General features: G+C 42.6%; 1 long non-coding RNA gene across 1 annotated transcript in view; it reads right to left on the reverse strand.

Moving 5' to 3' along the window:
* LOC130886327 (uncharacterized) overlaps positions 1-16,256 on the reverse strand; it is a 50,682-nt gene that overhangs the window by 10,796 nt on the left and 23,630 nt on the right. The window contains exon 5 of the long non-coding RNA XR_009058283.1: positions 11,039-11,090. This is a non-coding gene — a long non-coding RNA (uncharacterized LOC130886327). The remainder of the gene's footprint in view (positions 1-11,038; positions 11,091-16,256) is intronic.

Raw genomic sequence — 16,256 nt, forward strand, 5'->3', positions numbered from 1 at the left:
TTACATAAATTGAAGGTTTAAGTGGATGGAGTCTTACTCCTGGAGCATCTTGTGAGACTTCCATTCCATGGAAAGGCCCTTCTCTATAATAATAAACTCATTGAAAATCCCTGCTTATCCTAGTAATTGGTTGCCACCTGCAACTACCTTTTCATTTTCATTTTTTTAAGCCCTTGTTTTCCGTTTAATGTAGACCAGAATGAATCATCAATAATAACCATCCAACAGATCCAATGTTTCAATAGGAAAGAGAAAATGGATATGATATAATCTCAAAAAATTATTTTGAAAATTTGAAACAGGATGGATAGTCATGTGCTTCAGTAATTAGAGAACATCAAAGATTTCTCAAACCTTTTATCTCAGGGTGTATATTTAAAACCAGTAATAACAGTACTGTTAGGCAGGGCCACATTTTACTCGGATCTATTTTAGTTGAACTACTGTAAATATAGCGATTTGGCTTTAGGAATAGATCAGTTTTGTATCCAGATTCCTAATTATACTGGCATGTGGACAAAAATTGGACACCCGGGACATTTATGGAGCATCTAAAATTGATTACCTAATTACTAAGTAGGTAATTAATACATAGCTAATCACTGCTAATCTCAACTACTGTTGAGGTTGGAACCTTCTCCTGTCTCTTTCTGCACTGTGAATCTACCAGCTTCAAGATGAACCTAAGAACTCAGTTCTTGCACAGATCAATCTTCATTTATGATTAACAATAAAAGACAGAGATACTGGAGGTCACTCATTAGCTGGTCTATTTTTCCTTCACACAAAACAGACAAGGTCCCGTCATGAAGGAGTTCAAGGACTATCTACCAAGCACTGGGCAGCAGAGGCAGGATTAGGTGTTTAAACCAATTTTCAATTACATAGCATGAGGCAAAAACATTATAAGTTCATAGTATCCCATGCCAGTATGACAAAGCTTCAGCCTCACCCAGGGAATTCAAACTCAACAAAGATCAGAGGTCAAGGGCCAATAACAAGGTCACCAAACAAACGAACAGAACCTGCCTGGTTCATGGTTCATTGCTTTGTAAGAAGCTAATAACTCAGCCAACCTGAACTTCCTGGTGATCCCTTCAGCAGAAAAAGAGAATCCTTTAAAAAAAAAAAACAGTAAAGTAACGCTGATCCTGATTAGCAAGTAGAGTCCTTCATTACCTAGGGTCACCCATCTGGGCTTCAAGACATTACCAGTTAACCTAATGGGTGAACAGAGATAAAATATCTCAGAGAGCAAAAGTCCTCCAAGTTTGTCCTTACACACTATGGTGAGATAAGACGCTACTTTGTAGTTTAATAAAATATTCTATTCTCCCAGAGCACTTCCTGTTCTTCATCCAAGGCACAGGGTCCTATGCATATAAACACTATTATACACTCAATGTCCAGTGTAGCAAACCCTTTAATTCATACCTCGGAGGTACTGCAACCAAACACAGGTCACATTCAAACAATAACTGTGAAAAAGAGGCCATGGAGTATCTCTCTCTGCTCTTTTGGGGTACACACAGGTTTTGTCTCTCCACTTCTCTCTCTCTCTCTCTCTCTCTCTCTCTCTCTGCCACTCTCTCCTGTAATAAACATTTTCTCAGCATATATATCACATATCAGCATATATAGCACAATATGCTACCATATCAGGACTGCAGAGTCTCCCTCTCCCCAGGAAATCCATACACAGTGAGACTCAAAGTATGATAGTTATAATCTAAAGAAATTATTGTGAAAAGCTGAAGCAGGCTTTATGGCCATGTGTGACAGAAACTATGGGAAATTCTTATACCATCAATTCTATTATTAATCAAGCAATCTTAATTCACAATTTAGCAGTGGAGTGATACTATACACAGGAGAAACCATTTACGAGCTCCACAAAAATAAATACAGAGGCACGTAAACCTAAATGATAAAAGTGTTATGGTATTCAACCTCAATCTGCAAGTCATGTCTATTTTTCTTCTGGGGGACTACATCACCCAGAAGGCCTCTGTGCATAGAGGCCATAATGTTGAGCCTAACCTGGGAAGACCACATTTCCCAGAATCACACAGCATTTGAGAAAAGGGCCATGCATGTGCAGAGTAGAGCTTCTGCCCGCCTGATCTAAAAGACCACATTTCCCAGAAGCACCCAGAGTTAGATAAAGAGGCCATGCATGTGGAGAGTACTGCATCTGCCCGCCTGATTTAAAAGACCACATTTCCCAGAATCACCCAAAGTTCCCCCGAAAAGATCACACATGCGCAATAGACCTCACTATGCAAGTCATGTCTATCCCTGTATCTATCTTTGGCATGCCTGCCATATGTCTCCCTGCCTGGGACCAGCTACTACTAGGGAACCGACAGCCATCTCTGCCTGAGACTGGCTGCTCTCAGGGCCCAATGCCTCATAACACATGGCCTGCCACCAACACTCAGGCCACCACTCTGGGACTGGCAGCCATTTCTGCCTGGGACTGGCTGCTCCCAGGGCCCGCTGTCTGCCACCACATGGCCCGATACCACCATTTTGGGAACTACAGCTACATACTGCCGCCAGGGATCTTGCAGCATTTTTTTAAAAAATTATAAAAAAAGTGAAGAACTTTTGAAGATACTGGAGAGACCAGTAGTCTTCTGAGTTTGGCAAATTCGGTGATAGCTCTCCCTGTACAACAACATAAGCATGACAACATAAGGCACCACAATTCATGTATCTTAGAATATCATTATTCTTGCCAGGCAGACAATATTGGGGATTGATGGGATGGAGACTGAAGAGCTTTACATTCCTGTGATGACTGCAAAATGGGGGTTGTAGGATACTGTCACTGACAGTTTCATGAGGAGCCAAAAAAGTAAATAGTAGAAGACATGAAGGAGGCTGAAACACCACCATAGAAGAGTGGATACAGAGCACAGATAGTGACAACCTACTTACGTGCATCCTATGCACTGCTCTTTGGCATTTGATCCTTGGACTTTAGCAAACAATTCTTTCAAAGACAGCTCCATGTAAGTATCTGATTAACTTAGCCTTACAGTGACTTCCGTTCAAGTCTCAGGATCTAACAATCTGGATGTCATGTGGTCACCATCATTCAAAACTTCTAACTAGAGATTTTGTAGGCATCAGGGAAGCACAATATGATTCCGTTCAAAGAAGTAAGACTACATGCCTGCAAGTTCCTTTCCTTTCCTTAATAGGAAGTAAAAACTCAACCTGGGGTTCATCTGACATGCGAGCTTATGGGTTCCAATAAGATGTCTATTAAACAAAACATTATTTTGACTCTGGTTAAATGGTCAAGCATCTTTTAAAGTATTTTACTGTCAGTCTCCATCCTGATTATATTTGTACTTTACCCTCATTTTATGGAGGTTTGGGGCCCCTAACCATAACCTCTGAAAGTGGCTTGCTCCCATACAGAGATAACCAAGCGGTGAGTGACAAGCCACCCGGTATGACACCACGCTTTCTAGGCCATCCATAGTGAGGCAAAACCGTGGACCTCTACCTTGACTGCCTCAGTTTCACTAGCGAAAAGGAGAGTTTCCTGCAGGTAGGCTGGAACAATACCCACTCCCATCCACTGGACCTGCACAAGCAACAAACACCATCCTGCACCCAAATTCACCTATCCTGCAACCTCAGTGGTACTCTGAAATACAATACTAAGATGACCAAGGGGTGAGTGAATGGCAACCCAGCCATGGTCCTCACAACCTGATTTGGGTAACCTAGACAGCCAGCAGAAGAGATTCCTGCTGAGAGGACCATGAGGGTAACTATAAAGCACAAGCTGGGAGAGCAACCCAGGAGAACAGAGCAAGAGAGCAGGCTAAAGGAGACCTCAGTGGCTGTCTGAGACACAGAGCATACAGTTACCAAAGACTCAGAGAGCCACAGGAAGAATTGGACCAACAGAATAGAAAAGATGGAAGAGAGAATCTCAGGGGTTGAAAGATAGCAATATGAAATAAATTCATCAGCCAATGAAAACATTATATCTAACAAATTCTTAACACAAAACATCCAGGAAATCTGGGAAAACATCAAAAGACAAAAACTAAGAATAATAGGGATAGAAGAAGAACCCCAGCTCAAAAACACTGAAAACACATTAACCAACATTATACAAGAAAAATTTCCAAACTTAAAGAAGGATAGCCCTACAAAGATAGAAGAAGCTTACAGAACACAAGATAGACTGGATCAAAATAAAGTCATATCACCATAATTAAAATACAAAACATATAAACTAAAGACAGACTATTATGAGCTGCAAAGGGAAAAGGTCAAGTACAAAACAAAGGTAGACGATCAGAATTACACCTGACTTCTCAATGGTAACCAAGAAAGCCAGAAGGCAATGGTCAGATGTGATGCAGACACTAAGAGACCACAGATGCAAGCACAGATATCTAGACCCTGCAAACATTTCAATCACCATCAATGGAGGCAATGAGATAGTCCATGACAAAACCACATTTAAACAACACATAGACACAAACCCAGCCTGACAGAAAGTACTAGAAGGAAAACCCCATACCAAGAAAGCTAACAGAACCCACGAAAACTCAAAAAACAGATAACCTCGCATCAGCAAAACCAACCTGCAAAGACATTGTATCCAATAAACCAAAAGTATTTCACAGATCAAAAGCAACAAGAAAAATAAAACCAAAGTAAATAAAGAAGCATATAATTAATTTTGGGGAACTTAATACCTAAAAACAAATATGCTGTGTATAGTAAAGTTGCAGAATAAAATGAATACAATTCAATGACAATTTCCAAAAATTTAAAACAGAAAAGCTGATTACAAAGCTACATTCATAGTGGAAACACTCAGAGTGATCAATAAGGTTACAAAAAAAATAGTACACAGACTGACATAATATGACTTCTGGAGGGAAAGTGGTGGTGTACATCATTAATCCCAGCATTTGAGAGGCAGACACAGGCAGATCTCTGTGAGTTCAAAGACAGAGAAACCTAAAACTCAAAAAAAGCGTACATCAAAGCTATAACAATCAGGAATGTAAACAATATTTAAGATAAATATTTAGAAAAATGTTTAGATAAATAGAATACTTAAATTCTACTTTGTATTAGGAATATTTCCAAAGTGAGCTCTTTGATGATGCAAAAATTAGCAATAAAGCCAAATTTAAAAGATTTTTTTTGTAAGACACTTACAGTAGCAAAAACAGACCTGGCTTTAAACTGTAAGTGCCCATTTAGAGTATTTGACCAACCACGTGGCCTAAGTCCATTTCGGAGCGTTATCAAAAGTCGCTCTTAGGTCAAAAAGGGATCAGGGAGATTGAATGCCTGGCCTCAAGATACAAACAGATAACCACCTCAGCCAACGCAATCATGCACGATTAACCACAACCTGACTGGAATACCCAGCGTGAGCTCACGACTTCAAATGGAAATCCGAAAATGACAAAAATAAATAAGAATGGGTCCCCCCAAACCCTATAGCATAGACAAGAAAAGGGACTCACCAAGAAGCAGCCTCTATAGCCCAGAAAATGGTTTTAAGACTGGCACAGACAGCTCAAACTGCAGACTAGGGGCCTTTCAACAGGAGGCCTGCCATGTGGAAAGGACCTGCCCTAGCTTGGTGGGAACCTCCAATGTTAGGAATAATTCCTAAACGAGCTCTCTGACGCCGCAAAAATTACCAATCAAGCCAAATGAAAACAATAAAATTAGGAAATATCCAGGTTTAAAGGGAGATCTACACTCCTGGGTAGCCTAGAGGGGAAAACCTGGAAGCTGCCTGGAATGCGACCACCTGGAAGAATAAAGGGAGACCACGTGTTTCTCTTTTGGGGCATCAATTAAGTACCCGAGGGAGGGGTCAGGACCTGGCATACTGGGATTTGAAGTCCAGACCAAGCATGGTGGCTGGGATAGAAGCAAAGGACTGGGGAATGAATATTGCTCAACCAGAAGAGTTAGGTAATGTAGGCTTGAGGGGGTAGGGGAGGGGCCAGTGCCTCAGGCAGCATGGTGCTGAGACTGGCCAAGGTGGGGGTGGAATGAGAGCACAGAGAAAAAAAGGAACATGGACAGAAAACCATATATATGTAAATTTTGCTCCATTCCATGGCAAGGGCATTCTCTATAATAATAATAAACTCCTTGAAAATCCCTGCTTATCCTAGTAATTGGTTGCCACCTGAAACTACCTTTTCATTTTCATTTTTTTAAGCCCTTGTTTTCCGTTTACTGTATACCTGAATGAATCATCAATAACCATCCAACAGATCCAATTTTTCAATAGGAAAGAGAAAATGGATGATATAATCTCAAAAAAATTCTTTTGAAAATTTGAAATAGGATCATGTCATGTGCTTCAGTAACTAGAGAACATCAAAGATTTCTCAAACCTTTTATCTCAGGGTGTATATTTAAAACCAGTAATAACAGTCCTGTTAGGCAGGGCCACATTTTACTCAGATATATTTTGGTTGAACTACTGTAACTATAACAATTTGGCTTTATGAAAAGATCAGTTTTTTATCCAGATTCTTGATTATACTGGCATGTGGACAAAAAAATGGCCACCCGGGACATTTATGGAGCATCTAAAATTGATTACCTCATTAGTAAGTAGGTAATTACTACATAGCTAATCACTGCTAATCTCAACTACTGTTGAAGTAGGAACCTTCTCCACCACTGTCCTGTCTCTCCCTTTGTGCACTGTGAATCTACCAGCTTCAAGATGAATCTAAGCTCTCAGGTGGCCCTGAGGGGGAAACAGGAAGCCACAGGAATGCTTCTCCCGGAGGAAGAAAGGGAGATCATGTGTTTCTCTTTGGGGGGGGATGACTTAATTACCCTGGGGAGGGGTCCGAGCCCATCCCCAGGGAGGGGTCAGGACATGGCATGATGGGATTTGAAGTCCAGACCAGGCATGGTGGCTGGGATAGATGCTAAGGACTGGGGCCTATGCTCCCAACATAACACTTTGTGTGACTTAATGCCACACTGGTAAATCCTTATACCATTAATTCTATTATCAATTATACTCTTCTACATCACAGTTTAGCAGCGGAGTGCTAATCTACACAGGAGAAACCTTTTACAAGCTCCACAAAATTAAGTACAGACGAATCCTAAACCTGAATGTTAAAAGTGCAGAAGTTCTGAAGACCCAGGAGAGACCACAAGTCTAGGAGTTTGGCTCAGTATTTGTCATTTTTTGGAGAGTGGGTTGGAGGCCCCAAAAAAAGTAAAGAGAACAACTACAGGTTTTATCCTCACAGCTTCATGGCATGAACTCTCACAATCTGCTTACTACGTACATAAATTGAAGGTTTATGTGGATAGAGTCTTACTCCTGGAGCATCTTGATAGACTTCCATTCCATGGCAAGGGCCTTCTCTATAATAGTAATAAACTCCTTGAAAATCCCTGCTTATCCTAGTAATTGGTTGCCACCTGAAACTACCTTGTCATTTTCATTTATTTCAGCCACACTTGATCTCTTTTTACTATAGACCTGAATGAATCATCAGTAATAACCATTCAACAGATCCAATATTTCAATAGGAAAGAGAATGTAGATATGATATAATATCAAAAAATTATTTTGAAAAGTTGAAACAGGATGGATGGTCATGTGCTTCAGTAACTAGGGATTTATATTAGACAACATCAAAGATTTCTAAAACCTCTTATCAAAAAATGAATATTTAAAACCAGTAATAAAAGTCCTGTTAGGGAGGGGCACATTTTATTCAGATCTATTTTGCTTGAACTACTGTAGCTATAGCCATTTGACTTTATGACAAGATCAGTTTTTTATCCAGATTCTAGATTATCCTGGCATGTGAACAAGAAATGACATTTATGGAGCATCTAAAATTGATTACCTAATTACTACTTAGGTAATTACTACATAGCTAATCACTGCTAATCTCAACTACTGTTGAAGTAGGAACCTTCTCCACCACTGTCCTGTCTCTCACTTTCTGCACTGTGAATCTGCCAGCTTCAAGCTGGACCTATGTACTCAGTTCTTGCACAAATCAATCTTCATTTATAATCAACAATAAAAGACAGAGATACTGGAGGTCACTCATTAGCTGGTCTATTTTTCTTTCTCACAAAACAGACAAGGTCCCGTCATGAAGAAGTTCAAGGACTATCTACCCAGCACTGGGCAGCAGAGGCAGGATTAGGTGTTTAAAGCAATTTTCAGTTACATAGCATGAGGCAACAACATTAAGTTCATAAGTGTCCCATGCCAGTATGGCAAAGCCTCCCCCTCCCCCAGGGAATTGACACTCAACAAAGATCAGAGGCCAACGGCCACAACCCAGGTCACCACACAAACTAATAAAACCTGTCTAGCTTATGGTTCATTCCTTTCTAAGCAGCTAATATAGCTAAGCCAACCTGATCTTCCTGGTCTAGGGGGAAAGGGGTACTACATTCACCATGGCATGGTTTTGTGCTCCTACTTACAGCATCCTTCAGCAGAAAAAGAATCCTTTAAAGAACCTGTAAGCCACTGGTGGTCCTGATTGCCAAGGACAGTCACTAATTAGCTAGGATCACCATGACATGGCTTGTGGTCCTTACAGCTCCTCAGAGCAAAACAAAAGAATCCTTAAAGAACATTTAAATTACCTCCTACCCTCATTAGCTAGGACCACACAGCTGGGCTTCAAGCCATTAGCAGTTAAAGTACTGGATGAACAGAGATCAAATGTCTCAGAAAGCAAAAATCATCCAGGTTTATCCTTCAACACTATGTTTAGATAACATCATAATCTGGGAAAATTGTAGTTTAATAAAATCTATTCTCCCAGAGCAATTCCTGTTCCTCCAACCAAAAAAAAATTAAACAAAATAAAATGGGTACTATGTGTACATATTCCATTGTATACTTAATGTCCAGTGTAGACAAGCCTTTACTTCATAGCTGGGAGGTACTGCAACAAAATGAAAGTGACATTAAAACAATAATTGATAAAGAAAAAGCCATGAATTAGAACACAATGAAGGTTCTATGGCAGGGCTTAGAGGCAGGAAAGAGATAGTGGAAATAATGCATTTATTATCTCAAATATCTGAGCTGACTTAAGTGTGTCAACAAGGATTGAACATATCTGCATCGGAGAGTTGACAATTGGAAACTAAATATGTAGTAGTTCAGGTTTTACTCCCAAAACTGTACATGCAATGGTGTCTGTCTGTCTTCATTCACATGCAAGGAATTAATATATGATGGGAAATCACACAGTCACTCACTGTGCCCAATCAGGTCCTTCTTTGTAATTTGTATACCCATGAAGCTCACTCCCTTAGACTTCATTATGTGATCTAGTTATTGTCCAGTCTTTTTCCCCTTTCCAATGTACACAGTATACTGTCTCTACTCCTCTGGTATGAAGGGAAAAGCCATGTTCCACACAAATGATTATCTCAAGTATCACCATAGTCTGGTGAAGGATGGAGATAAAGACAGAGAACTTTATCAGAGCAGTGGACTGAGCTCCCAAGATACAGTTGAAGAGCAGAAGAAGGGGGAATATGAGCAAGGAAGTATGGACCACGAGAGGTTGGTCCTCTCACTGAGACAGTGTGACTGGTCTAATGGGAGCTCAGAAAATCCAGCGGGACCAGGAATGAATGAGCAGGAAAGCATGAAATCAAACCAGACTCTATGAATGTGGCTGACAATAAGGGTGACTGAGAAGCCATTGATAAAGGCACTGGGTCTGGTTTCTACTACATGTACTGCCTTTTTGGCAGCCTAGTCTATTTGGATGCAAAGCTTCCTAGGCATGGCCATAGAGGGGAGGGTCTTATACTTCACACAGGGCAGGTTTCCCTTCCCTCTCTTAAGAAAGGAAGGGGAGGGAAGAGGGGGAATGGGAGAGTGGGTGGGAAATGGGAGGAGAGGAGAAAGTGTAAATTTCTGAATGAAAAAATTTAATTAAAAGAACAAAATACAAGATAAAAGACTTTTAAAGAATCAATATATACCTAAAGCAAATCAGTTTAAAATTGTTTCACAAGCATTTGGTGGGGGGGGGGGGGATTTGAGAGAGGGTTTCTCTGTAGCTTTGGAGCCAGCCCTGGAACTAGCTTTTGTAGACCAGGTTGGCCTGCCTCTGTGTTAGGAGTTCTAGGATTAAAGGCATGCACCACCACTGCCTGGGCACAAGCACTTTTGAAACAAGTTTATTGCTATTTCTTAAAAATCTTTGGACATGAGAATGAATGGTCTCTGCACGTATACAGGATATGGAATAATAGATATTTGTGAGCCTCTCAACTAGAGTGTTGGTATTTGAAATCAGAATATATGAGGAACCACCTACAAAAACATTTTAGCCAATAAGCCAAAATCTTTCACAGATTAACAGCAACAAGAAAAACAACCTAAGTAAATGAAGAAGCAAATAACCAATTCGTGGGAACATTATGCTGTGCATAGTAAATTGGCAGCATAAAACGAATATATTTCAATGACGATTTCCAAAAATTTGTAACATAAAAAGCTGATTACAAAGCTACAGTCATAGTGGAAACACTCAAGACCTGAGCTGGCCTTGTCTTGTAGTAAGACTGATGAATAACTTAAATATGACCAAAGAACATTCATCCAGCAACTGATGGAAGTAGAGGCAGAGACACGCATCACAGCTCTAGACTGATCTTTCAAAGTCCAATTGAAGAGTGGAAGGAGTGAGAATATGAGCAAAGAGGTCAAGACCATGATGGGGTCACCCACTGAAACAGTTTAACTGAGCTAATGGGAGCTCACCAACATCAGTCAGACTGGAAAGGAACCAGCATAGGTGCAAACTATTCCCTTGGAATGTGGTTGACAGTGGTATGGCTGAGGAAGACTGATGGGCCACTGGGAGTGGAACCAGGATTTATCTCTACTGCCAGTACTGGCTTTTTGGGAAACTATTCTCTTTGGATGGATACCTTGTTCAGCCTAGATATAGCAGAGAGGGCCTTGGACCTTCCACAAAGCAATGTGCCTTACCTTCTCTAAGAAATGGATGGGTGGATGCTTGTTTGTTCCCAAGTGCTCAGACCTGAAATAATAACACAGAAACCATATTGTTTGCAATGCTGTTTTGTAACATGAAGGGCCAGCATTAAAACAATTCAAAGAGAGCATAATAACATACAGTATCAAGATTCTCTGTGTATTTTCCATCTTTATGTGGCTTTATTTAAAATCTATTTCTTTTATATTTACTTTTTCTTTTTGAGACAGGTTCTCTGTATATCTTTGTCCAGGAATGACTCTGTAGACCAGGCTGTCCTTGAACTCAAAGAGATCTGTACCAATAGTGCTGAGATTAAAGGTGTGTGCTACCAAACCCCGAACTCACAGAGATCTGTCTGTCCTGTCCTCCCAGGCATTGGGATTAAAGGTGCTTCCTGCCACACCTTAAAGGCACAGAGGTCAAACTACTTCTAGCTCCCCAGTGTTGGGAATAAAAGTGTTGGAATTAAAGATTAAAGCTTGACCTATGAGTGGGGCGGTGGTGGCGCACGCCTTTAATCCCAGCACTCAGGAGCAGAGGCAGGCGGATCTCTGTGAGTTCAAGGCCAGTCTGGTCTACAAAGGGAGTTCCAGGACAGGCTCCAAAGCTACAGAGAAACCCTGTCTCGAAAAACCCAAAAAAAAAAAAAAACAAAGCTTGACCTATATACTCAGTTCTTGCACCAAACACAGGTCACATTCAAACAATAACTGTTAAAAAGAGGTCATGGAGTCTCTCTCTCTCTCTCTCTCTGCTCTTTTGGGGTGCACAAGGGTTTTTTCTCTCCTCTCTTTTATCTCTTTTCTCTTCTCTCTCTCTCTCTCCCCCGCTCGCTGGTAATAAATATTTTCTCAGCTCTCTATCTCTGCTCTTTTAGGGTGCACACTGGTTTTGTCTCTCCTCTCTTTACTCTCTTCTCCCTCTCCCCTGCAATAAATATTTTATTCCTAAAAAAAAAAAAAGAGGCCAGGGATTAGAAGACAGGGTCCATGGGAACAGTTAGAAGCAAGACAGAAATTGTGAAGCTAATGTAATTACAATATAAAAATATTACAGTTAAAAAGTTGAAACAAGCTTCATGGTCATGTGCTCCAGAGACTAGGGATCTATATTAGATCACACCAAATACAACTTTCATCATTCTCTGCTGGTATGCAATTATGTTAGGCAGCACCCACCCTTTTATCTAGTGGTAGTAGTTTGCTTGAAATACTGTAACGACAGTTATTTGGTTTAATAGTAAGTTCAGTTCTTATACAAATACTTGAATGCATGGTTTGTGGTGTGTCACTACTCATTGCTAATGTCAACTACTGTCACAGCAGGAAAGTTTTCACCCTCTTTTTTGCCCATCCCTTTTTCTGCTGTGACTATGCTTGTTTTACAGTTGTTCAGTGAACTAAATTCTTACACCTAAGAAACCTCTGCAGCTCGGAAACTCCCTTTGTCCCCTGGAATTAAACATCAATGAATCACACCATTGCAACTGGTGGTAGCAGAAAGTTAGAAACATTTTAATCATGCATTGCTAAATCAACAGCACTGTAGTTCTACCAGCTTTTAAACTATTTAAAACATTTGTAAGACAAACTTGAAAGTAGACTAATATTCAGAACTTCTAGAAACCATATCGTCAGTTTTACAATCTGTCTTCCCACTGCACACCAAAAGCATGGCTCTGTTTGTACACTGGACAGTGATATAAAAAGCACAATATCCTACCATACCAGGACTGCATCTCCCTCTTCCCAGGAAATCCATACACAGGGAGGATCAGAGTATGATATGGTTATAATCTCAAGAAATTATTGTAAATAGTTAAAGCAGGCTTTATGGCCATGTGTTACAGAAAATATAGTAAATTCTTATACCATTAATTCTATTATCAATTACGCAATCCTACTTCACAGTTTAGCAGTGGAGTGCTACTCTACACAGGAGAAACCATTTACGAGCTCCACAAAATTAACTACAGAGGTATCATAAACCTAAATGCTAAAAGTGATATGGTATTCAACCTCACTCTGCAAGTCATGTCTATCCCTGTCTCTATCTTTGGCCCGCCTGCCATGTGTCTCCATGCCTGGGACCAGCCACTACTAGGGAACCAGCAGCCATCTCTGCCTGAGACTGGCTGCACTCAGGCCCACTGCCTGCCACCACATGGCCTGCCACAACCACTGAGGCCACCACTCTGGGAGCGGCAGCCATTTCTGCCTATGACTGGCTGCTCCCAGGGCCTGCTGTCTGCCGCCACATGGCCCGCTACCACCATTTTGGGAACTACAGCTGCCTACTGCTGCCAGGGATCTTGCAGCATTTTTTTAAAAATTATTTAAAAAAGTGAAGAACTTCTGAAGATACTGGAGAGACCAGTAGTCTCTGAGTTTGGCAAATTTGGTGATAGCTCTCCCCGTAAGACAACATGAGCACAACATAAGGCACCACCATTTGTGGATTGCAGCGCTCTGCTCTGGGCAGACAAAGCCAGGGCAGAGAAGTTATTCAGAGGCTGCCAGCAGGGTGTTGCAAGGATCACTTAGAACTACTTAGGACAAGGCAGAAACACATTAAACTCTGTGTTTGTCCACTGGATCACAAACAGACAGGGGAAGACGCTGCAGACCGGCCACAAGCCTCAGGAGGCCATTCAATCCTAGTTTTGAGACAGTGACCCCTCACCTGCCAAGCCCAGCCACTCCTCTACACGTGGGGAGGGCAGCCACGTGCACCAAGGCAGGCCACTCCTCCACACCTGAGAACATTGGCTCCTTAGTCACCTTGGCCCACCGCTCCTCCCATCGGTGGAGAGCAAACACTCACCATGGCACAGCTGCTAAGCTGATAAACTCTGTCTCCCAAGATACAGTGATTGAGAGAAAAAGATTTCTTCAGGAAGTGCTAATCTTTTTTTTTTTTTTTTTTTTTTGGTTTTTCGAGACAGGGTTTCTCTGTGGTTTGGGAGCCTGTCCTGGAACTAGATCTTGTAGACCAGGCTGGTCTGGAACTCACAGAGATCCGCCTGCCTCTGCCTCCCGAGTGCTGGAACTAAAGGCATGCGCCAACACCGCCCGGTGCCAAACTCTTTTTTAGGAGACTCCAGTTACCCTGATCCCAAAACCACACAGACTCAACCAAGAAAGAGAATTAAAAAATAATCTCACTTATGGACATAGATATGCAAAAATACTCAATAAAAAGCTAGCAAACTGCTCCCTCTCCTCCAGCTCCCGCTGTGCTGTGGGGAAGCCGCGCGCGCAGCTCGCAACTCCCTCCTGCTCCCACCCTCCTCGCCCACCCCCCCCCTCCTCGCCCACCCCCCCCTCCCCCGCCAGACCTCCCCACGCCGCCACCCAATGCTGCACGTAACCCCTGCGCCGGCCCGGGAGGCCCGGGGGCCCCAGTTCCCGGGGACCGGCGGGAAGCGGCCCGCCACCGCGGGAAACGGAACTCCGCCCTCTCCCCCTCCGTGAACCAGCACCTCGGATTCCCACGTGACAATCGCGGCTCCACAAGCGCCAGCAACTGGAGCTGCCGCGGGGGGGGGGGGGTGGAGAGCGGCGGTTTTTCTTCTATTTTTCTCCTTTTTTCTCCTTTTTTCTGCTTCTCCCGCGCGCTGGGAGCCAGCTACGAGCCTGGCGGGAGCGGCCTGTCTGTATTTCCCGGGCAGGTAGACAGGAAGGAAGGAGCTTGGGCATGCAGGCCGGGAATCATGGGAGACCGAGTCCTCCCGGACCGGTCCCGGACTACAGGAAAAATGGCCGCCGCGGGAATCATGGGAGATGAAGTCCCGGACCGGAACCGGGAGAGCGTCCACGGGCCCGGACACGCCCCGCGGGGACCCCACGCCCGGCCCCCGGACCCCAGGCACCACAGGTCCCCCAAGGACACCAAGTGCAGGGTCACCCCAGCCCTGGCGACGCCCCAACCCCAGCGGCGCCCACCCCTAGCGATGCCCCAACTCTAGACACGCCCTAAGCCTAGCCACGCCATAACCCTAGCCCCCCAGGCCACCCTAAGTGCCCAGCAACCCCGGCCCCACCCACCCCTGGCAACGTCCCACCCCCCCTAGTGCCGCCCACACTAGCAACGCCCCACCCCTAGCCACGCCCTAACCCTAGGCCCGCCCTAACCCTAACCCTGCCCTAATGCTGGCCCTGGAATTCATTCTGTAGATAAGGATGGTCTCAAACTCTGACTCTCAAAATCTGACTGCTTTAACCTCCTGAGTGCTGGGGTTAGAAGTGTGCACAGCAACCAAGCATCTGAAGGTGAATATCACCTAAAATGATCCAGGTTAAAGACAGGTCTTTAATTTTAAAAGCTTTAGAAAAATCCCTCATCAGTATATCCACTGGGTTTTAGTTAATTACAGATGTAGTCAACTTGACTTCCAAGATTAGCCATCACAACAGCCAAGACAGAATAAGAAAAATTGTTATCAGCAGGAGACAGGGGAAGCATGGAAGTTATTTCCAAAACAATGTTTTTCAAAAACAAAGGAAGCATGTGGATTTTACTAAGGGAGTTTCTACACATTTATGTAGAGTTCTGTCTATTCCTAAGCAAGTTCAGTTAACAAATGCATTTCTGAAAATGATGACAATATAAAAGTGGAGATGTTTAGGGACATTCTCACTTCAAAGTCATGTAAAAACATATAAATTATAAAAATGATGGAAAGAAATGCCTCTGACATGTTTATCTTGTACCACAAGTGTTAGTATTCAGGCATCTGTACTGGTCTGCCCTTGGGGTTGTAACAGGATATGTCCTCAGCTTCAGTCACTAAGATCACCTCCTGTGCCCACTTCCTCTATTTCCCTCTCCCTCTCCCTCCAATTCTACCTTTCTGCCCTTTTCTCTTTCTCTTTCTCCTTCTTTGCCTGTCTCTGTCTTTTCCCTCCATCTCTCTGCCTCTCTCTTCTCTTCTGCTGCTCCTTTACCTAAAGACTGGTCTCCCCACTCTTTTCACATTACCTTTACCATAATTAAAAAAATCCCTCCTTGTGAGCTCTCCTTTTGTGATGCTTTTTTAAATTTACAACAACATGGTCTTAGCTGAAAATTAGGTAAAACACACAGAAGATGAGGACTGTTTTGGAGCCTATGTGGCCTGTCAATCTTGATGTTTGATCTAAAAGATAACTGTACCAATGCCACAATTCTCACAGATACAAAAGAGAGAACATAAATTTAAAAGAAAAA

The sequence above is a fragment of the Chionomys nivalis genome, chromosome 1, assembly GCF_950005125.1.
Source record: "Chionomys nivalis chromosome 1, mChiNiv1.1, whole genome shotgun sequence".
Taxonomy (NCBI): Eukaryota; Metazoa; Chordata; class Mammalia; order Rodentia; family Cricetidae; genus Chionomys; species Chionomys nivalis.